The 24823-nt window shown below is 37.8% G+C and overlaps 1 protein-coding gene and 1 long non-coding RNA gene across 45 annotated transcripts in view; one reads left to right on the forward strand and one right to left on the reverse strand.

The window, feature by feature from the left end:
- ARHGAP24 (Rho GTPase activating protein 24) overlaps positions 1 to 24823 on the reverse strand; it is an 826886-nt gene that overhangs the window by 78346 nt on the left and 723717 nt on the right. The gene's annotated exons all lie outside the window — the stretch shown is intronic.
- On the forward strand, positions 10465 to 16405 carry LOC102163744 (uncharacterized). Its single transcript, XR_014813497.1, has 2 exons — positions 10465 to 10942; positions 11308 to 16405. It is a non-coding gene; the product is annotated as an uncharacterized LOC102163744 (long non-coding RNA).

Genomic DNA, 24823 nt, shown 5'->3' on the forward strand with positions numbered 1-24823 from the left:
AGCCCCTGTATTGTGCCCGTCACTCTTCGAAGTGGTGAGGATATAGCAGCAAACAAGACAAAGGCTGGAGTACAGGGCTGACGTCTACACTGAAAGCATAGATTTGGAAGTCACCAACATGACAGTATATAAAGACACAGACCTTGATGAAACCCCCAGGGAATACTGTAGCTAGACTAGAGCACAAGAAGTTCAAGGGAGCGCCGACTTTTAGAGATTGAGAAAATAAAAGGAATCTGCAATGTGGAACTGAGAAGGTGCGAAGGGAAGCAAGAGGGACGGGGTAAAGAAAGTGATTAGATGAGTCAAAGTGATCAGATGAGTCAAATGCTGTTGGGGGGTTAAAGCAAATGAGGACTCGATACAGATCAATAAGGTAGGGGAAGCAGGAGCCATAGGATTAGGCGACACGGAGATTATTGGTGACCTTGAAAGATCAACCAGGGCAGCACAAATAAAATCATCACTGGAATGTGTTCCTGAGATTGTGGAAGAGAGAAAAGGAAACAGCCAGTCTGAACAACTTTTCCAGGCATTTTCATGTGTAGGGGGGCAGAGAATGAGGGGCAGTAAGGGGCGGGTAGGGGGTTTGTGAGGACAAGGGGACTTAAGAGGAGAAACATTACAGAATATTATATTCTCATGGGAATTCTTCACTGGAGAGGGAAAAATTGAGGATGTAGCAGAATGGAGGGTTAAAGACTCATCTGTATTTCTTTAAAGTTGGGCTCAAAGTTTCCCACCCTCCTCAGTATCTTTAATAAGGCTTGACCATTAATATAATTGATTTCCTCCAAAGGTTATTACTTTCAAAATACGTAAAACATTTAGAAGAGGATCATTGAAAGAAGAACGAGTCACATCAAGCTGCTGTTTCTTCACAGCTCTGTCTAGGGGCAACCTAAGAAAGGACTTAATTCATCTTAAATTGATGAATCATTTTTTTAAAAGTTCAATTTTACTAGCTTTATTTGAACACAAGTTTTAGGTGTCTGCACAATGGGAAATTTCTGGCAACTTCATCTAATTGGAATAATTTTCTTTATACACTATTAGTTTTAATTGCCACAGATGCTAATTACCCAATTTTACATGGCAGCAGTTATATAAAGTGTGTTTTGGTATATAGAAAAAAATTGATGTTTTAAAATAAAACGCTATGATACATAGCTCAAAATTGAGTTATTCCGCTCAACAAATGGCAGCGAGTAATTGTTGTGGTAAAATTAAGAAGAACTCTGATTTAGGTTTAATTTTGTTCTCTCTTAAGCAATTAAAATTAACTTTGCAATCAGAACAACTCAAGTGTACACTGTGTTTTGTTTCCCATAGTTCATGAATTTTCTGAGTTTCATGAGCTTTCATGTATAGATTTTTGGGAAGGTAAGACATAAAATTCGTCTTAGGGATCTGGAATTTAAACCAGGCCTTTCAGGTAAAAGCACACTACTTCACAGAGCGCTCACTCGTATAATGTGTCAAAAACCTAAACTGGCAGGATTATTGGTGTTTCAGAAGTAAGGATACTTAGGAATATTTTCCTAACTTGCTTGATGTAATCATATTAGATACTAACCCTATGATTTCCTCAAGTGTAAGCTATTTCCTCCATAAATGTGGAAAAGAGTCCCCATAGTCACACTGTTAATTCCTCATCCCATGTCTGGGCTAAAGGGTCTCACCTAACTGACCCATTCTAATTACAATTAATTCCAAGAGCCTGCAGAAGGAGTAGGGTCAGAAGGCTCCCAAATTGACTTCAGACATAGAAGTTCCTATGAAGAATACTATGCCACATCTGCTTCTTAATCCAAGTTGAGAATGGTTAACACTGTCAGAAGCACTATGCAATGCCAACCTTCTCTCTTTAGTTCTCATACTGGTGATATGAACACATGTTTAGGGTACTTTCTTTAAAAATAAACACACATGAATAACATACAAATAACTGCATTGGGGTCCATTACAGATCATTTGATCCTTAAAACATAACTTCTTGTAGACAAGATGTCTCAGTTCAGTCTTACCCATCTCAAAAAGCTGAGTTTCCTTTCAAATTTTCTGGAATTAAAATATTTCACTACTTATGATAAGTTAGTCCTTCAACTTTCAATATCACAATGACCATACAATGAGGATTAATAAGTCAGATAGGAAATTTTATTATAAAAAGAAGTAGTATCACTTCAGTGCAAATCAGTTGGTGAAAAGATAGTTTGAAACCAAACAGAGTATGTGTGGGCAGAAGGATATTTATGATGTCTAAAGGCTTGAACATAATAGGTTGCCAAGCAACTCGTGACCTACTTGGAGAGATTTTGGCCAGTCTCTATGTCTGCCCTGGAAGGTGATGGAAGTGCTAATGAGAATTAAATATACAGTTTAAAAAGATTCAGGGATTTCAATTAGTGTATAGAAAATGTTTAAATATTTTAGAGAAATCTAATTCGTCAAATACATGTTTACTGAGCTTTAACCAAAAACAAATAAAAGCTATTTTCTAATCACAAAATATAACTCTCTAGATTTATATATAAATAAGAAAAATGGAACTACAATTGAAGACTCAGAAAATGCTAGCCTTCTAATCTTTAATTAATGGAATATTAATTTAAATAGAGTATAGATATACAATACTAATAACTATAGTATTGAGGAATGTCTAACAAAAAGCACTCCCCATAAATAATTTAAGAAAAAAATCCTTAATGGACACAGATTAATTTTAATGCTCAGAAATACATTAAATCCATCTTACCAGAAGACTAAACTTCTTTCTTTTTATTTCAAATTGGAATCAATCTGATTAGTTATATAAAAATTATTATAGAAGTGTTTTCTTGGGCTTTTTAAAAAGTTAATTTTATAATTTTAGATAATATTGAGTAAGCAAATGGATGAAAATCTAAAATTCTTCCTTAAAACTATGACTTTTCATAACCCTTTGCCATCTGGAAACATAAATATGGAGTCTTATTTAAAAATCACTTACAACAAATGAGAGCCATCTTTTTTTTTTTTTCTTTTCAGGGCTGCACCTGTGGCATATGGAAGTTGCCAGGCCAGGGGTTGAAAGGGAACTGCAGCTGCTGGCCTACACCACAGCCACAACACTGCCAGATCTGGAGCCACGTCTTCGACCTATACCACAACTCACAGCAAAGCCAGATCCTTCATCCACTGAGTGAGGCCAGGGATGGAACCTGAATCCTCATGGGTACTCGTCAGGTTCAGAACCTGCTGAGCCACAGTGGGAACTCCAAATGAGAACCATCTTAGAGAACCATCATAAAGCTAAAAAAAAACTTAAAATATTTCAAGAATTCCTTTCTACTTCTCAAAATAATCTGCAACAACTTCCAAAACATTAAAAAATAGTGAGTGTCCTTAGCAAAGAGAAGTATAATGTCCACTCAGAGGACTGAACAATTGGGCAGGAACAATACAGAATGTTTCAAGTTCTCATAATTATCCACTTAGCCACAAATATGCTAAAAACTGAAAAAGCCACCTGGACTTTAAATGATTGTTGGATAACTGAGTTCAAATGAGAACTTCTTATAATTAAAGAGAAACAAAGGCAAGAAAAAGCCCCTGAAAAAGCTGTCAGACCTTCTACATTGTATTCATTTTTTGTTATGTATTATCTTTCATATCTAGCACAAATATCTACTTCTTTGAATTCCTAAAGCTCTGCCATTTTCTAGACACATGCAATAAATTAAAATTTGATCCTGCCTGCTGATAGATTGATGCTGTGTAGCTCATAATTTTAAATTGAAGAGCAATCAGCCAGAATCCACAAGTCAATTCAACTCAGCATACCATTATTAATTAACATTTAATGAATACCCGTGGGTGTCTGCAGCAGCATTACAAGTCAGGAAACCAGTTGCTGTTTGGGGGCATGTAGTCTAATTCATATCTAATTACCAACCTAAATCAGGTTCAACTCTGAATACAGACTGGCAGATCAATGGGCATATTGCTATAGAGGCAAGATTCCTAAAAACAAACCCATGAGAAATAACAGAATACTTTTCAAAATATAATTTAAGAAAGCGACTGAAGAGCTCATCGATAGAGGCCATCTTTCCTGATCTCTTTTTTGTGGTGAGTGGACATGGGGGCAAGGGCACAGCATGAATGGACAGACATACATGTCTACACATAAACACCAAGATTAAATTAAAAAAAAAAAAGAAAAGGGATGTGAAGCCAGGTGGTTACTGAAGAAGAATGTTTTGTAGTTGAAAGCAAGATTACATCAAGGTCATTGAGTTTCCCTTCAGTGGAGTCCATCAACACCAAAGTTAGCAAATTCAATATTTTAGATAATAGAAAAACCTGAACCTATGCAGGAGGGATGAAGAAAGCAAGCCTGAACTAGCTGTAACCGTTGTGGAAAGATCTTTCTTTAATATGTGGACAGAGGATTGGAGAATTTCATGACTCTATTCCTTGAACCTTATTATTTGTTGCTCTTGAATATGCACAGAAGCTTGACCTAAAATATACTGGAACCCACGAGGAAGACCTCCTGGTGGTTTGCAACACACTACAGAGGACGAAGTGAGCAAAAACAAGTGAAATTATTCACTATCGAAATGAAATGCCAGCAGAGAACAACCATAAACAGGAAACAGTGGGAGTGCTTTACCAACTGCTAGGTAGCAATTTCAGTGCAAAAGAAAAACAATAAACTTAAAATTAATTGAGTGCCACACCTACTTAAATTTTACGTACTTTCAGGATTGCCAAGGCACTGTGGAGAGTACAGAAGAGAATTTATGATATGCTATCTCCACCAGGACATTACAATCTCATGAAGGAGACAAAACATGAAATGGAAGAAGATTACAGAGAAAGCATGAACTGAACACAGTCAGGTGCAATCCTTTATGAAACAGAGAATAAAATGCACTGTTTAATAAGAAAGTAATAAGTAAACAGTCACTTTTCAGGAAGAATGTTCTGAAAGCAGGGGACTTTGAGAAGTGTTTTGACAAACAGTTTCAAAGTTGAGGTGGTGTTGCAGACGGGGAGGGAACACAAGTGCATGAGGGCACAGCGTGTGTGAAGACCTGGCTGAGCTGGCCCTTCTGCAGTGAAGTCTCAGACTGAGTTGGCTTTCACATGCTCTGGATTTCCTCCAGCCTATGTCTGAACTCTGAGAAGCTCCTCAGCCCCACCAGAGCATTTTCTGGTCCCATTTTCTTGAGCCTTCCTAAGTTCTTCCTGTTTATTGCCATCATTTTCCAGGTTCAGGGTTGGCAAATAATTGCCCCATTCTTAGAAGCTTCCTAAACTAGAGAGAGTAGCAACAGGGTGTCACTTTTGGGATGAAATCCTCATAAGCAACATGACATGGCAGGCACTAAACCAGGTCAGATACAAGGATGATTAGGTCATGATTCTTGTTCATTAGTAGTGAGTGTGTCATCTAGCAAGGGAAATTAAGAAGTATAGGAATATCCACTTTTTACGCTTAGTAAAAGCAGGGGCATTGTGAGTAAATACAATGCTTACACACATACCAATGCATATACATGCTGACACTTTTGCTGATAATGACAATGTGTCAGACAGGAATTCATTTGCACATAAAGCTAGAAGAAAAGAGAAAATATATAATGTTAAAATCATTCAGGAAATCAATTTTAAAAAGAGTAAGAAGTGCAGCATCCTTGATAAGCATCAAATAATACTTCTTTTAACTGAATTCATCCGGATGCATCTACTTAGTTTTCATAAAGGGATTTAGGTGAGAAAAATCTATTAAAGATTTCAATTCATGTATAATTTTAAACAAAATAAACTAGATTTGTTTGGCTTTCCAATAGTAAGGTGGCAGCTACAGGAATACCAAAGGATAAACTAGCCACAGGGGGGCTTTCTCTTTTTTTAGAAGGTGGGAGCATATGAACACTAGGAATAAATAAACAACTACAAAGAAACAAAGTGGTAACTTGAAAATCAAAAAAAGGGGCTCAGAATTTGATCAAGGCTGAATCCTGATTCCACAGCAAGATGTCTGACCAAGCAAGATTTCATGCAAATCATATATTTTTTTTCATCTTGCATCTACAATAAAGATAAAAAAAAATCAGTCACTTCTTTGCGTATTCAGTCTACATCTTTATCAAATGTGCCCTCCTGCCAGGACTTTAACCTTCTCCTTTATTTAAATTAGCAATAATAAAAAACCCTCTCATTCATAAAGAATGATGAGAACTAGTGGGTGAGGGGACTCTGCCCTGAAGAGGAAGGACAAACCTATTCAGGAGACCACTCAGGTCACGAAGCTCAGCCACCATCTGCCTTATCCTGCTCCTCACGAAATGTGGGCTGTGACTCAATCTGTTAATTGATGCCAAACAATGCTGAAAACTTTCCTGTTCAATATTCGGCACTAAACAATCTCAAGTACTTGATGAAATTTGAGATTACTGTTTACTTATATGAAATGTGCGGTCGATGTGGTGAGTTTTTTCCCCTACAATTTTCCAGAGGCCTTTTGAGTTTTCCGCATATGTTAGTTTGTAGAGTCAAGATGAAAATGGTACAAAATTTAAGGAGCACCAAAATACTCCATAATTAATGATATTTTATTAACATATTTGATAGAAACAAAATACAAGAAAAATGCATCATGAGTGAAATATCAAAATAAAAGCAGGGTCCCTATTACTGATTTTCCCTTTTGCCTTAGGTTCCAATGCCACTGTTACTGATCCTGGCCTTGTTAGTTTGAATATTATCAACCCCAACTAGTCCTTTCCTTCTAAACCCCCATTTCAGCCAAGTAAGCATACTCCCTGCCCTCCAGATGATGGTTCGTCATTATTTATTTGACTCTGAGAAACAGCAGAGAGTGATAAAAGCAGCTTCTTTATATAAGTGATGGGTTTCAGCATGATGGAAAAATCTATAATGGGCACTTTGTATGCTAGGCGTGGTAGTCATAATTCTGAAATATTTGTGATAGGCTTTCACTATCTTCTCTGAGAAGAATGAAAAAGAAAAACAATGCTGGTACAGTTCCTCTTATAAAGCTCCTGCATATAATACAGCTCCTGGACTAAACAATATCTTTGGCCTCTAACACCAGGTTCAATACAGCTTAGCAGTGACCTTGGTCCAAGACGACGGCCTGATTTCAGTTCCTTCTTGACAGATGTCCGTGTACTAATTGGTACCCAGGTGACAGCATCATGAAGCCAACCAGGAGGAATCAAATGTGAGCAGTAACCCACGGACATAACTTCAGATTATCTATGTGGTTGAAACCAGGCATATGAAGCTCTACTTTCCTTTGCTTCCTGAAATGTAAGGGGGAAACGGACTGCTTCCCATGGTCCCACTGTCATGATAACTTAAGGCAGAATGCTCTTGGTGTTCGTGTAGGAATAAGGGGCAACAGTGAGCTTATGTTCCACATATGATTGATGTTCAGTGGAAACCAAACGTCAGGGAAGCTTTTCTTCATGCCAACATTAAGCAAAGCTCTTCGTTTACGTGCCTAACACCTTCAATCAGATTCACTGTTAGGTAAAGAGCATAGGGTCATCTTCTCAAAGGGAAGAAAGAATTGGGAACGAGAGAGGACGGGGCAGGTGAAAGAAGAATGGAGAAAGGAAGTACGTGGTGTAAATACAGATAATAGTTGTAAAAGTCCGTTATCACATCTGTTTTTTTTAATAACTTCCAACAACAGATTATATTTTCTGAAGAAAAAAAGGATTTAAAGAAAATTTCTTCTACTTCAACGAGATAATGCACCTCTGTGCCTAGCTTAGTGACTGGCCCATGTGACCTGAAGAGATGCTGATTCACAAATCACTCTCTTTTTTCTCCTTCTCTGGAAGGTAAAACGAATCCTTCTTTGCCCTCCTTTCTTTTCCATATTTTCCAGTGCTATGGAAATGCTTTCTTCCTTAGAATTATGACTGTATCTCTACCTTCAAACCCAGAGCTTCTCTAGTATTTTTTCCTAATGGACAAAAACCACAAATTAAAGATAACTCCAACTATGGTTTTGCATATAATGCTAAATTTAAAAAAATCAGGTAACGAATTTTGATACATTCTCTGTCCCCTGACCTCTGACCATAATTTTCGGTTTGATCCTACCATTACAGGCAATAATTAAGCATTTGTAAATTGTTTTGTTACCAGTCTATGTGTAAAGTCTTGTGATTTGAAAAGAATCACTCACCCACAAAAGGGGTTCGCTTCCAAACTGCTCTTCAGCAGATGTTTAACTATATGCTGATAAGGGCACTCTTAGCAGTTTCTCTTCACAAAAAGCCATTATTCCTTTCAAGGAATGGCCATTTAAGCCACTGAAACAAGCCTATTACATATACTTATTTATTTGCTTTCTTCCTGATTGTTTCATGCAATCGGCAAATAAATCATACAAAAATAGTGTGACTCCTTGGGAACTTCCATATGCCTCAGGTGCGGCCCTAAAGACCAAAAAAAAAAAAAAAAAAAAAAAAAAAAAAGCAGCACTGATGTCAATAACAATTCAGATCTTGCCAAATTTCACTTAGTAGTATGTCCAAAGATGCCTTGTGATGAAAAGTTATCCAGGATCAAATCCATCCGAGAAACCACTGAATGTACTACGTTAAACAGATGTAATTTCTGCAGGACGTCTCAGAGTCTTAATACTTATAAATGTTCTCCAAAATTCTAAGAAAGGATAATATGCAGAGTATCCCTCACATACTTGCCTATAGAATTTTTTCTTTTCAAGTCATCTCAAGGGATTTGAGATGGGATTTTATGGAATATATCTCAGAAAACATTGGGTTTTTTTTTACATTTTATTTGTTTATTTTTTTAATTAAAACCGACTTTCCCCCCCAAGTATTCTAAAAGTACATTAATTTTTACTTAAGTGTAGTTAATTTACAATATTATATTAGTTTCAGATGTACATCATATTGATTCAATATTTATATAGATTATACTATAGACTATACTCCATTTAAAGTTATCAGAAAATGGCAACATAGTAAGTCAGAAAGAGAAAGACAAATACCATATGGTATCACTTATATCTGGAATCTAATATACGGCACAAATGAACCTTTCCACAGAAAAGCAAATCATGGACTTGGAGAATAGACTTGTGGTTGCCAAGAGGGCCGGGGGGAGTGGGATGGATTGGGAGCTTGGGGTTAATAGATGCAGACTATTGCCTCTGGACTGGATTAGCAATGAGATCCTGCTGTGTAGCACTGGGAACTATGTCTGGTGACTTAGGATGGAGCCTGATAATGTGAGAAAATAGAATGTGTACATGTATGTGTAACTGGGTCACCATGCTGTACAGTAGGAAAAAAAATAATGTATGGGGGAAATTAAAACAAATAAATAAAATAAAATAAATAAGCTACAACATTGTTTTTTTAGTCACCATACTAGACTGGGGTCTAGAGTACCAATAAGTCATCTGGGGAGGGTTTTAAACAACTGGGGTAACACGGTCCAAACCAGATCAAGGGAATCAGAATCTTTGAGCAGCAGCCTGAAAATCTGTGCTTTTTGAAAAGCTGCTAGGGCAATCTTGATGTTTAAAATACCCTGGGTTTTGTTTGTTTGCTTTGGTTTGGCTTGTCTTTTAAAGAATCCTTCGAAAAGCAAGCAGTTTTAAGTCCTACAGTAGCTTCACATTACAGTGGAAGTTTTCAAATATATCTCTTTGTAGAGTTAACTTAGTATAATTTTCACTTATGGGAGTACACTCTGGAAAGAACACACCAAAATATTATGGCTATACCATACAAGAATCCTGAGGTGAACAAGTTATACGATTTTTAATAAGAAGAGAAATGAAATGCTCACTCTAAGTTTTAAATTCTAACAGCCTCTTTGCAGTGAAAGCAAATCTAGTGTATACCATTGCTCTTAGCATTGCCACAGGTCCAGCTTATACCAAAAGTTTTTAGATTTTAGATGCTTTTGACCAAAGATCAGAGTGTTCAGTTAGAAAAAGCTTTTGACCTTGCTCTCCCTCTCACCTGGAGTATAAATGTATACAAAGTTTCTCATTTACGAAAAAGTTAAACAATGTTTTTGATCTGTTCAGTGAATCCGAAGGAGAAATACTTTCACATAAACCCTCAGTTACATCCTCAGTAGATTATTGTTAAAGCATGCATGAAAATAACCTGTTTCCTACAGGAAAAGGCAGCAGCAACAACAACAAATGGACATGAGACAGAGCAATGAAACCCTTCACCAACGCCCAGATCAATTTCAACTAGAAAGCGTTAAGTTTTCATCACCTTTCAAAACTCTGGTCACATCTGATTGACACTGTGTTCCAGACAGTACTGATCAGCTTTTCCAAGTCAATTTGTCACTCAGCCCAAGGGGAACATGTCACAAATAAGGGCGACCCGTGATTACCAGACCAGAATTCTCAGACCATTGAGGTTTTATTTTCTTCTCTCAGCCAACCTTAAAAGTGGGCAGCCAGTTAAAAGCTGGAAGGTTATTTGAGACAGGGAACCCTGGTGTTGTGTCAACTTCCACTGGAATGTTCAAGTGTAGAGGCACTAGATCCAGCCAATGGAACCACCTGGAAACAAAACTTCCTGGGAAAGAAAATACCATAATCTCTACATTAGACAGAGCAGTAGGGCTCAGATATTGACTTTGTGTGCTGTCTGAGTCGACAAAGACTTTAAATATCTCCAGGAATCTCTGCCACAATGGAAGTGTTACATATTAAATACACCCTGGAGAGTAGGACTCAGTCAGGATAACCCAAATGCCTTTGGTAAATAGATTGCCAATGGATGAACTATCTCTTCTGGTTAGTAAGTCTATATAAACATTTACGGTTTGGCAAACAAATTGCTCCCTGGCCGCAAGCTGAACTTCTGGAAGGAAGAGTATTACAGGAAAGTTGTTAAAGCAACAGGTAAGTTTTTCGGCTTAATTTCTTTCCCATGTATGTTCTCTCGTTGCTTACTGAATAAATAAAATGAACCTCCCAAGATGGCAGCCTATCATCCAACAAATGTTATTGATCCCACTTCAGTTTTCAATATGTTACATTATTTTTAGGATCCTAAAACATTGATTAAAAATCTGCTTGCCTATCAAATTTTATGCTATGTCTAGTTTACTGTGTGATAGGCAATTGAAATGTGAGGAAAGAGATTTCTTACAGTTTCAAGGTTCTTGTCAATTATTTTTTTTTGCTCCTTGGTTTCTCATAATGGATCCTGCTAAGAAACAAATCACTATTAACTTTCTTCCTACTTCTTCTCTTTCAATGTGAAGGATTAACAGCAAGTTACAATGAAGACAGGTCTCCGTGATGTGACATAAATAATTGCCTTTGATTGATGTGCAACTCAGATTGGTAAATCATTTATTTTTCTTCTTTTTTTTTTCGGATATATTTCTAGTACTAAAAACAAATGAGAAAGTGTTACCTCCTTAGACGAAGTTAAGTAATTGGCCCCTGAAAAGATTCCTTTTACCAAAAGGAAAATAAAGTGACTGCACTTAGCAAGTTAAAGTATATGTAAATAGTAAAAGGTTAACTTTGCCTTTAAGAATGCAGGCCATTGTTGGAGCTAAGAGGGCACATGGAGTGTGTAAACAAAAGAGAAAAGTAATAATCATTGTACACACACTTGCCTGGCAAGCACTGTGCTTGACACTGTCCCACATTTTACTTTATTTAATTCTGGCAATAATTCTACAATGGAGGCTTAAGAATGTCTATTACACAGACGAGAAAACTGAGGTTAAGAAACATCAAGTACTTCATTGACATCCAAAAGTCACCTGCTACTGGGCAAAGCACTGATATTCACTGTGCTTCTTTTTCTCCACAGTTGAGACTTAGACTATTCTTCACACCTCCCTTGTTTTAAATAAGTGGCGAGTTTTATGGATAGGTCCATGTAATCTTAGGTTTCTTCCTAGTAACAGCACTAATTTGTAAGAACACATTTCAAAGAAGGTAGCAACAATTTAATTTTGTTCGTACGCAATTTTTCTCTGGTTTCTCTTTCTCAACCACTCTGAGTAACATAAATTCTTCCTTTACAACTCTTGTTTCATTCCTGACCTTTCCTTCTTCCTTCCCAACCCCCAAAAGTGGAACTTGCTACAACTAAGGTACCTCCACTCATCACGCTTCTCTCCTTCGCCAGTGGCTTGGATGCTTTAATTTTTCCTTGTTTCTAAAAATGTAGTAATAATCCAGGAAAAAAAGAGTTGCAGACGAAGTACATTTGGGACATGTACACACCCTACCTGGTACGAGATGCAAGATCTACATTAAGCATATTAAAAACTCTGAAATGCAATTCATTCAAGCAGCTTGAATAACTAAGTTACATTTGGTATTTTCTAAACTTAATTGATCTGAGAACATCTGGTCCCTTTTAATCATGGACAGATGATCTGAGGAACTCCGTTTCATAAGTACTAATACTTCAGGTTACACACATATGAAGAGTTTAAATCTGCAGACACAAAATAGTCTTACCTAAGAGTAAGACCATAACATACACTTGTTTGAATGCCAGCACTAACACTGCCCTTAGATGACCTGGTAGAGAGATGAGTGGTTAAGTAATTCATGCATCACAATTTTTGTATTCGCATAACATGCTGCTGCACAGAAAGTTGGGAATCATGAAGAACTACCCTTGCTCGTCTTGGGAGCAAAGTTTACCGTATTTCCCTGGGAGACTGGCAACATCACTGCCTTGAGCACGCCCAAGAAGATACCATTTCTAAGGCCAGAAGGCTTAATCACGAAAACTGAAAATGAAGTTATAGACAAAACTTTGCCTAATCTGGCGAGAAAAAGAGTAAAAGAGAAAGAGAAGAAACAGAAAAATAAAGAGAGATAAAAGAGATGGATGAGACCTTGAGGCTGGTTGTACCTCATCTGGGAAAGGGTAATTCTGGAGTATTTACTCTGCGGTTTATGGATGAAGACAATTATATATACCTCAGCAGACATACCTATAACACACCAAGTTTTCTCAGGCTTGCCGTAATAAAACCTAAAGATTGTTTCTTCACGAGCTTTTATCTCAATGCATTTGGTAGCCCGTGGTCTCCATTTTCTTCTATAAAACAGGTTCATTGTTACTCAAAGGACCCTAAGTTTTGTGGCGAATTCCTTTCTTGTAGGTCTGCTTTCTTCTGCTCCCATCAGCTGGGTAAATTGTGTTTGTTGCCATACACATGTTATGTAAGTCAGAGTTGTTGCAAATGCCGTTAAAATGTTATTCAGTCAAGAGACCTGCATAACTTGCTATACACTAGCCTTTCCTGAACCTATTTGCTCTGAAAGCATTGACTCCCCTTTATTACCTAACTGAGGAACTGAGTTCCATAAGTATTATTTTGTAGTGTATATAATATGAAGGGTTCAAGTACGGATGCAAAAAACAAAACAAGGAGAGGCACTTCCATGAAAACTAGTTTAATGATTTGCTGTATAGGATTGACATAGAGTAAAATTACTATTAGTGGTGAGCAAGACAAAAGAAACTATTGGTTTAAAAAAAAAAATCACACCTCAATATACCTCCCTGACTTTAAAAACAAATCATAACAATCCAGAAGGGTTCTGAGTTCACATGACTTTGCAAATGTATTTGTACAGGAAGCGAATATGAAAATGATAAGTGGTAAATTATAAACGCAACTTACACAAAAAAAGACAAGAGGAAAACCAATCATTCAACTCCTACTCAAAAAAAAGAGCTCCACCTTACATCAAAACTGGCTAATGCATATACCCCAAAATGCTATAAACTGATATGCAATTTCTACACTGTGTGTCTTATTTCATAGTTCCCTACTTTAACCAAAAATTTTTTTTGATCCAGTAAAGAACTATATATTTGATCAACTGCTTCAAGTCTCCGAGTCATCATTATTTTGTTGGAGGCTCAGTTACACATTTGGTAATATAAGAAACAAGAGTCTTATAAAACAGGCTAACCAAATTTTTAAGTGGAATAATTAAACAAACTACCAGTCCAAATGTGGTGGTAAATATAATAGTAATTCTATGGCCATGATATTACAGGTACCTGCTATTCTTTAAAGGAAGTTTTCATTTCCTCTATTTCAAGAGAAAAATCAACATTGTGGCATTCAAACATGAGTGGAATTGGAAAGATTGATTTTGTTCAATACAAAGGCATCAGGTCTGGAAACCCAGGCTCAGCATTTCTGAGCCCCAGGAGAATCTGATGACCTTGTGGTGCCAGGAACACCTTCTTCTGTGTGAAGAAAATGTTAAAAATGATCTGCAGAATACGACAATTTTAAATTCTTCACATCATTTAATTTTGCATGTAAATGCATTTTAATAGTGCTTGCTGCATATTCTGCTTCTTTCCAAACTCAGTGGAGATGATCGGGCAATCTTGAAATGCCAGATCCATCCTGAATAGTTAAGAAAAGAAAATATGCTGATAGAAAGGACGGAAGTATTTGGTATGAAGAATATGTAAATATATAGATTAGCAGGTGGACATTGTCAAACGGCTGTTATATATCTCTAGAATAAGTTTTCTATTCAGTAATTCCTGTTTTCTCCAAGTTCGCTTTGCACTACAGGTTGAAAGCATAAGCATTTTAATATACGCTTTCCTTTTTTGGGGGGGCGCACCTGTGGTATGTGGAAGTTCTTGGGCCAGGGATTGAACCCATGCCACAGCAGTAACCTGAGCAACTGCAATGACAATGCTGGATCCTTAACCTACTGAGCCACATGGGAACTCCATTATACACATTCTTTTTGTTCTTCTGTTTTTGCTGTTGTTACTTTAGCCATTTTAATATTACAGAACTTAGTAAATATTACTACATTAGTATCTTTATGATCTTAATTATTCTGTGAATATCTATCATACGAAATTTGTCACATTTTAAAAATATGATCTTCAGGGATATGGACTGCTTTACATAGTATCGACACTGAAGTTTGAAGTTCAAAGGCATTTTGGAATTTTGGAGGGTATTGGGAAGAATTCAGACTTTTAATTCACTGCTTAATTTAAATTTAATTTTACCTGAGAGGTGACCAGATGATATCTCAAAGTATATTCTGTTTCCAGAACTTATTATTCTTTCCTTATTTAATAGGCTATAATATCAGCCTTATTTCTTTATCACTGGGTATTATCTTAATACCCTTTCACCTTCAAAAAAACAACTTTTCCATCGTCTTTTTCCTTGTTGATTCTGTTTCTACATAATGGAAACTGTCATACAAGTAAAGAAAAGAAATAATGACCTCTGAAAGTGTGCAGATGAAGTACAGATAGGAAATGAAAGGTCCCACCGAACAGTGCTTGCCACGCAGCCAAAGCCGTTTACTGATTAACTGACCTTGTCCCAAATGCAAGGGAGGTAAAACTCTATTTCAGTTACCAACATAGTTTTGTTCGCCTCTTATTTGCATTCTGTAAATAAATTTCAAGCTATCTATCTAATATCGAAATTTTATTCCCTCTAGAGATTTTTTTCTTCACAAAATAGACTCCCCCAAATTAAGCAAAAAGTAGTTTTAACTTTAAACATATTTACGAATAAGCTTGTGCTTTAAACATTTCCAGAAAAGTTATCTGATTATTTTTTTAAATAATCAACACAGGAGTCAACACAGTTATACCTTAAGCCATTAAAAAGCTAATACACATATTAAATCCCTGTAAGAGTGGTTAGAATAACTATTTTATATCTTTCTGGAGGTTTGCATTTTCTTTTCTTTTCTTTCTTTCTTTCTTTCTTTCTTTCTTTCTTTCTTTCTTCCTTTCTTTTTCTTTCCTTCCTTCCTTCTTCCCTCCTTCCTTCCTTCCTTCCTTCCTTCTTTCCTTCCTTCCTTCCTTCCTTCCTTCCTCCTTCCTTCCTCTCCTTCCAGGGCACCTGTGGTATGCGGAAGTTCCCAGGCCAGGGATCAAACCCAAGCCACGGCAGTGAGAACGCTGGACCCTTAACTGCTAGGCTGCCAGGGAATTCCTGTTTGTATTTTCTTAAGACAAGTGGTGAAGAAACAAGATCTCAACTCTGCCAGCAGTTCCACTATCCTGGTTTGATGATTTTGAAAATGTATTCATCTATATTCAAGTTCACATTCTGACATTATTTTTTAATGATTTACCTAATGCATTTTTGATCTTACACGTATCCCAGGCTAACTCTGCTCAGAAAGGGCATCTCATCAGCTCCAGCCTGAGGCAGTCATCTTGTTCTTTAATCAGTGGAAAGAGTGTGACCCTGTGGCTGTAAACACATACCGAAGAGAGTACTTGCACCCATGTTTAGCCATGGAGCTGCTAGTGATCTGTGCAAAGGGCCTAGGAATAAAATGCTGTTGTCAATGCAAGCAAAACATGTTGAAGTTTTATCAGACAGTCCTGTGTCCCGCAGTCACGCATGACTCTGGAAGTTGCTAAAACTCCTTAGGCCTCCCTTCTTCATGTGTTAGATGGAAATGACTTTTTTCTATTGATAGTTTTTCAAACAAGAGTATAGTGATTGGCTTAATAATGACAATATTAACAACAGTTAAGAAGAAGGTATTTCGAGAGAGATAGCAGCAATTTAATATTTTGGGGCCCAATTTCATTTAGAGACCTTTCCTGAAACCCAAAACAAACAAACAAACAAAAAAACCCCTCAAACCAAACCAAACCACAACCTCTCCCACCAAAAAAAAAAAAAAAAAAAAAAAAAATCCCCAAAACAACACAAAAAACCTAACCAACAGTAACAACAAAAATATGAGCAGTAAACTGCTATGTGGGAATTTTTTTCTACGCCTGCCCCATCTTCAGCACCCCAGGGACAGCAGACACACACACACACACACTCCACACACACACACACACAAACCTTGATCTTCCCCCCTCTGGAGCATTTCTTTCCCTCCATCCCTTGTCTTGGCTCTGCCTATCAATTCGACTCCTCTTCAAGTTGCAAAAAGCAAGGAAGAAAACTGAAGAACCATAAGAAGAAGTGATGAAACAACATCATAAATAAGGAAGGAAGAAGATAAACGAGAAAGAATAAATCTAAGAGTGGGGTGGAGAAGAAGCTAAAGGAATCAGAAAGGCAGTTAGGATGAAAGTCATGGGGAGAGCAAAGTGGAAAGCTGTTGGCTTCGGCATTGATACTGGTGATAACATTAATTTGTGTCCTGGGGCCACAGGATGGTGGCCTCCCCAGCGGCCCAGCCCAGGTCCCAATTCAAACAAAGTTAGCCTGCACGCACGGGCAATGCCTCATGGTCAAGGTCACAGAAATCTAACCAATCACAATCCTTCAACTCAGCTTCCGGACCTGCCAGTCTTATACGGAAATCCTTGACCTCCTGGCCAATCACTCCCCGTTTCAGCACTGCAGTTTCTCCAGCTCTCTGCAGCTGGAAGAGTGTTCTGCTGCTTGCGAGGCATGGTACTTCCCCAACCCATGGGTGGTTCTCCCTGGAATAAAAGACTTCAAACTTAACACCCAACTGTTTTAGTCTTGCCATTTGTCTTTGGTTGATCGCCCTTTTGATTCTCTGCGAAATCCTCATCTCTATTTCTTTAGATATTTGAATACTGGTAAATTATCTGCCTTGTATCACAAAGTCAGTTACCTCTTGGAGTTCCGGCCATGGCACAGTGGATTAAGAGTCGACTGCAGTGAATCAGATCACAACGGAGGTGAGGGTTCAATCCCTGGCCCGGTGCAGTGGGTTAAAGGATCTGGTGTTGCTGCAGCTGCAGAGTAGATCTCAACTGTGGATTGGATTCAGCCCCTGGCCTGGGACCTTGATGTGTCACGGGTGTGGCCATAAAAAGAATTTTTAAAAACTAGGAATAATTATAATAAAAGCAGTAATCTATGGTTCCTTAACATTGGGGTATAGACAGATAACTTAACCCAAAACTACCTTGGGGTCACCTTTACCACTATGATCAACGTGGGTGAAGAAAAACCAGCACATACATATCCCTCAAATAAGGCATACAAATACACACCTAAACAAGCAAAAGCAAAACCAAAACCAAAAACAATTTTCATGCATTGTATAGCATGGTTTTTCGTTACATGTGCCTTTTGAATGAATATTAACTTGAAGCGGGTGGTGGTGCTTCTGCTTCACACTAGCATTCAAACTGAGAGTACGGTGGAGTGGGGACTGACTTGGTGTGTCACCCTGGACCCTTTCAAGAACTTACTCTGTGGGAAGGAAGACTGAGACATCCACGTCTGCCCATGGGAGTAGGTAACTGCTGCAGAGAAGGAAGCATCGCGTGTGGCAGTGTCCAGGGCCTGGTCATCACACTGCCCTCAGGATGGCACGTCAGCCATGCCCAAGTCGACAGGCTTCGATAAAGACAACATGAAGCCTACAAGAGATGTTTTAACCAAACGCCATGCAGGACTTTGAGAGTTCCAAGTGGACTTGATAACACTTTTTAGAAATGCATCCAGCACTCACGGGTATAAAGTATTCACTCTTATACTGGATCATGATAGGTCATGAAAAGAATATCATTTCTTGAGCAGCAATCCAGACCATTCTATTTTGGAACAGAGAAACAAGACGGAGCACTGCAGTTCAGTGCTATTCAAGAGAGGTCCCTAGAGCAGAAGCAAACAATGACAATTGCAACATTGGGGTTTGATAGGATAATTGAGAGGGGAGGCATGAAACACCACTACGGCCTCTGAGCACCCATAGAAGGAGGTTGTAAAGGGCAAAATATATTGGGATAGAGGAACTTAAACCCTCTGACCCCAAACAAACAAATGAATGCACTGTGCTTCCAATGCAAAAGAAACTTAAGACAAATCTGGCACCCACTTGAAAACATTTTATCCATGAGCCATTTTGTTTGTGTTTGTTTTGAGGGCTGCAGGTGGGACATATGTAAGTTCCCAGGCCAGGGGTTGAATCAGAGCCAGCTACACCACAGCCACAGCAACACCAGATCTAGCCACATCTGCAACCTGCATGACAGCTCAAGCCAATGCCAAATCCTTAACCAGTCGAGCGCGGCCAGGGAACGAACCAGAATCCTCATGGATACTAGTCAGGTTCATTTCCACTGAGCCACAACGGGAACTCCTCCGTGAGCCACTTTTACAAAGAAACTCTACAACACCACTACTGAGGAGACCTGAGGCGGCTAGAATTCCCAGCATGGGATTGGGGGAGGAGCTTTCAAATAAGAGAAATATTGTTTTTTCGATAGGAGGCGGCATCAAGAGAAATAGATGGATGCTTATTTGAGATAGCGGGAGAAAGTTATTTTAAAAGGAGCAGCAATAAGAACGTAATTAACAACTGGTAGTAAATCTAAAGGAAAGTCGTCTCAACCTGACGATTGCAAAATGAGGTTGATTTTACCTAATGTCAACAAAATAAACAACAGCAAATATTCCTGTTACAGTTTTATCCCTTCATTCAAACAGAAATTTGGTTTAAATATCCCACCAAATGTTCTATTTATTTAGCTACACCTGATATCAAGAAACACGTGCTTACTTAGCAGTGGGAGCTCCTTCTGTTCTTGTGTTTTGGTTTCAATAAGGTAATTATTCTCAAACATTTAGTCACGGAAGCCATTAACTCTGCATTGAAGTGCTCTCTACTATGGAATTAAGGTAATTGATCATTATAGACGGGGAGAGCCACATCCAACCACTGGAAGTGAGAAATGACCGATAAATCTTTCAGACAGGTTTTGGGACATAGCGTTAAATTTCCATACCAGCAGGCAGGCAGCCTAGAAACAATATTAAAATACTAGGAAATAAGAGGTGAATGATCTAGCACTAAGCTTTTTAAAGCTGGTTTGTTGCTCATTAGTCGTCCATATGTCTGTTACGCACATTTCTCATATAACACTCTTTGTCCATACATTGTACCACTTGCGTTTTGAATCAACTCTGATTTCAAAAACGGCACAGAGAGAAGTCAGGCTGGATAAATATTAAGGGATTTGGAATTAGAACTATGAATTCTGCCATAAAACACTGATGCAGAACATCCCACATCCACAGTTGTGAAAAAATAAAAACTAAAAAAAAGACATCTCCCCTGCAAAGAGTTTCTCTCAGGAAAACAAACACCAAGGATGGAAAACCCAGAGGCTCACAGTGCATGGGGCCAATTCCATGGTCCACTTATATGTTTGTCTTTCATGAGTGTCCTGCTGGCTGGAGCCCAGGTGATCTTCTTCGGGATGGATGCCTTTAACACGAGAAACTGGTCAGAGCACAGACACATTTCCACAGGCTGTGCCAGTTCTGATTCTAAACTCCACAGTGTAGACTTCTTCATGGCACCTACAGATGCTGGCAGGAATAAATAACTAAACTATGTCCTTCATTTTGATGCCTTTGCCAAGTCTTTGTTTTGTCTCCTGCCTGTAAAAAATTTTAATGAGTAAAATGCGGGGTTTGGTCATCCACCGTCATTAAATTCCTAAGTGGTTCGACTTGGACTAGACTTGACAAAGGAAGATGAACGAAATTTCCACCATCGATCACGCTGTCTGGTGTGGATGAGCCTGCTGTGTCTTCAAAGACCAATGAAATACTACCAGTCATACAGAAGAAGAAGAGAGGGCAGATTACAGACAACTTTCTCGGAACCTCTCCTTTCCTACTCTGGCTGTTTCTCTCCCTCTTTTCTTTTGGACCATGGTGTCTCCCCCATAAATAGCGACCTTCTGGTGTGAAGCTTTTTCTGAGGAATCTCATTGGCTTCCATAAACTTGGCTATTACCATGGTGTGAGGGTTCTCAGTTTTACATCTTCCTCTTTCATGGAAATGAGACATGTACGATACTGACTGCAAAGTACTCTACTCCACACAGAACATCCCTAAAGAAGAATCATCAATTTCATCCCCCAAATCTGCATTTTCTCTTGCCTTTCTTGTCTGGAAGTTCCTCTAGTCCCATGCACAGCTCTTTAAATCCCCCCACTGATGTCTTAGACCTTATCAGTCACTTAATGAAATCAATACTACCTCCAAAGTCCTTTCGCCTCTCCAGCGTGCCCCTCAGCAAACTGACGTTCCCTCCCCTAGCTCAGGCTGTCATTCTCTCTCACCTAGGTCACTACACTGTCCCCTCACAGTGCCCCATTTCTGATGTCTTCTATCAGTGGTTCCTCTGCCACACCGGCCCCATGCGACCTTGATGACAGACATTTGTTAAGTGTGTACTTACTGATCTAGGGATTTAGAGAGGAATGAAACAAAGTTTCTGTTCTCCTGGATTTTATGTGTTACTGTCATAGCTGGAATTTGATACTTCCTCTGATTAAAAATCTTTGCTAGCAATCCATCGTCAGAGAATAAGGTCCCCAGTTCTAGAGGCATACAGAGCCCTTAGCAATCTGGCTTCAAACACATTGCCTTTGGAATGGATAAACAATGAGGTCCTGCTGTATAGCACAGGGAAATATATACAATAATTTGTAGTAGAACATGATAGAAGATGATATGAGAAAAAGAATATACATATATATATATATATATATATATATATATATATATATATATATATATAACTGGGTCACTTTGCTGTACAGAAGAAATTGACAGCACATTGTAAATCAACTATAATTAAAAAATTTTTTTAAGTAAAAAAAAAGAAACATTTCTAGTCCTCTTTTCAATCACAAACTTCACTCTCCTCGCTCTGTTTTTGCAGGCAGACTATTCTAGCTTCCGCTGCTCGAACATGCTTTGATTTATGTATTTCCCCCTGTCTCTTTTTATTTACTTGTGAAATAACTATTCAAACTTTAAGACTTAGCTAGAAATGTTCACTTTCAGTAAATTTATCCTCACTGTCCCAGCCAGATTTTAATTGATGCCTCCTTTGTGGCTATGTTTGTTCATGCCTCTTATTATCACCCATAATCACAGAATATCACGATTCTTTCTTGCATCTCTGTCTCCCCTACTAGGCTGTCAGTTCCTTAACTGCATCTTTGAATCTTGAGTCCCTAGCAAAATAAAACTTCTGCCATGATAAGAACTCAATAAGCGTTTGTTTAATGACCAAAACCACAAACAAACAAACAAACAAACCAGGAAAAAAAAAAAAAAAAAGGAAGAAACGGAAAAGGAGGGAAAGAGTGAACAAAAAAGATCACGGGTTGGGAAGTCTTCAGGGATGAAAGTATTGGTAATAAAATAGCTAACTACCTTTATTTTACACTCAGTAAGTGCTAAGGATTAGGTGTCATTGTTAGCTGACAGCTAAGAGTAAAGACACTGATTGTCCCCAACAGACCTTTCATCAGTGTAATGATTCATTTGCTTCAGTTGGCTTTTCATAACAGGGAAGCTTTGCTTTCCCACAATCTTGACAGCATGATGGGGAAGAAACTATATATATATATATATATACCCATCACTCACAAGAAAATGAAAATTATAACCCCCCTTTCAGCTCATGGATTTAGGAAATGAAAAATGAAGAAGAAAGAAGAGGCAATAAAAGATGAATGAAACGGCAATAAAAGTCTTGGAGGGTCAGTGCGAGATTCTGCCAGGACTCCAGCGATTTATGTATGGATGAGGCATTTGGGGGGATTAAGAAATATTGTGCTGAGGCTGCTCTTGCTACTATAAGCTGTAAATGATAGAAATACCAGGAAGCCTGGCATTATTTACAGAAGAGACCATTTCAATTGCTGTGTAAACTTCAGGGGATTGACTGTGCAGTATCTTAACCCATCAGATACTTTGTGTTTTCTCTGGGCTTTCCATCCATTTTGCTCTGTAAACACCAGTAGACAAGCAGCTAAAGAGCCACCGAATAAAGATATGTGGTTATCCCAGTTCTCTGACATTTCAACTGCAGAGCCACCTTGTACCCTATTACATGCAGCCGAGCCTGGCAGACAACAGAATAAACAGTGTTTTATTTTTCACTTTAATTTCATGAGGTTTTATACTAAAAAGGAAACAGTGATCCCTGGCATTTATTGAGATGTTTCCCTAAGTATTTATTTTATCTAGAAATACTGACGTTGATTACAGTTTTGCTAAGTAGGAAGGCTGATACATTTGTAGTTTATCTGCATTCAGCACAAACAGGAGAGACACTGAATAAATAGGAGAATTCTGCCTCTATTTCCACCTCGCAGGCGACTACCTGTGTAAACACTTGCTCAGCAGGAATGAGATTCCCGTTACAGTCTTACTCTACATCCACGTAGAACTGACACTTTGTTGAATTAAAACGCTGGCATTTTCTTAATGAATTGTATAGGCTATCCATCCTCTTAAACAGATACCTAACACAGTTGCGGCTCAGAGCCATTAAGGCAAGAAAAACACATATGAAGCTATAAAAATCATTCACAAATATTAAAAAATAGAACTTACTTAAACCCGGACCACTGAAACATACCAAAAATTTCAAATGAAGGTCTAAGAAGGAAAAAATATAAATCACACAAAAAGTAAGATGTGTAAGATTATACTCAGGGAGACTACTTTAAAAAAAAAAAACGCATTATACACGAATTTTTTAAAATCAAAAATGAGATACAGAGCTTTTGAAAAATATGTGAAATGATAAAATGGATGGAAATACTATAAAACTGGATTGTGATGATCATCGTACTATTATAAATGTAATACATTCATTGAGAAATAAATACAATTTAAAAAATAACAATAAAATAAAATAATACTCAAATAGCCCAAAAAAAAAAAAAAAAAAAAAGTAGACTATCTTGTGCCCAAATAAAGAAGGGGAAGGAGATGAAAGATAAAGACGGCAGAGAATAGAAAGAGAGGCAAATGGTTTACATGAAGAAAGTTTGGGGGGGTTCTTTCTCTAAGTTCCAGATAAAATTGACTACAGAAAAAGAGACAGTATCTATCATGATGCAACATGCAGGCTTGACAACATGTATTATATGATGCAAGGAAAATTATGACTCATACATGATATTTTCAAAGCTCTAGGAATACGATCAATATTGAAGTGCTCTTCAAAAAATAAACACCAAATGGCTGTTGATCATTCCCTATCTCACCCTCCGTTTTAGTAGAAGAAACTTAAGACTCGCTTTTAGCAGTGATATTAGAAGAGACACCAAGACATCATACATCTTGGTGTCTGATGACAAGGCTTAACGCTTACCTGCAAGACCATCTTCTGGGGCACTGACTGTTCCTTGCTAAAGTGCTCACCTTTGCATGTCGTAAGAATGTTAATCTGGTGTGAGGATAAAAACTAAAAATGGAAAGTATTGATCTGTGGGGGCGTCTCACTGTTGAATATGAATCGTTTTAAGCATCCCAAGCTATCATTTATATTTCACTTAGTAAACACGTTTTATGATTATTCTGTGAAGTTTAGCATATTATAGGAAGTCAATTATGTTGTCAGATAATGGGCATTGGTGATCTTCAAGCTTTTCTAAAAACATGGTTTGCTAAAGAGTATCTTAGGCCCTTAATGCATTCCTTCTGAATCCAGCCATTGCTAAATTAAAGATAAATCTGAATATAACCCTCTGAGGGTGTTCTGAAATGGCAGGATTCAAAACTCTCTACAGCACTAGAATAGTGATAATGCAACTCTGATGAATATTTATCTTTAATTTACTGAACAAGTCCAACAATGAAACTGATTATGACACTCCATTTTAAATTTCTCTAACTGAGGGATTCTCATTCTAGACAGTGCATTAATTATAAGAATTTTGCTCTCTGAGTCACAAAAGACAATTGATGACATATCAACCAATATAATTTACTCTCTCTAACTTAAGA

Source organism: Sus scrofa, chromosome 8 (genome assembly GCF_054392235.1).
Source record: "Sus scrofa isolate SSC_HxYL_T2T_F1_AM1 chromosome 8, Sscrofa_HxYL_maternal_Yorkshire_Landrace_v2.0, whole genome shotgun sequence".
Classification (NCBI taxonomy): domain Eukaryota; kingdom Metazoa; phylum Chordata; class Mammalia; order Artiodactyla; family Suidae; genus Sus; species Sus scrofa.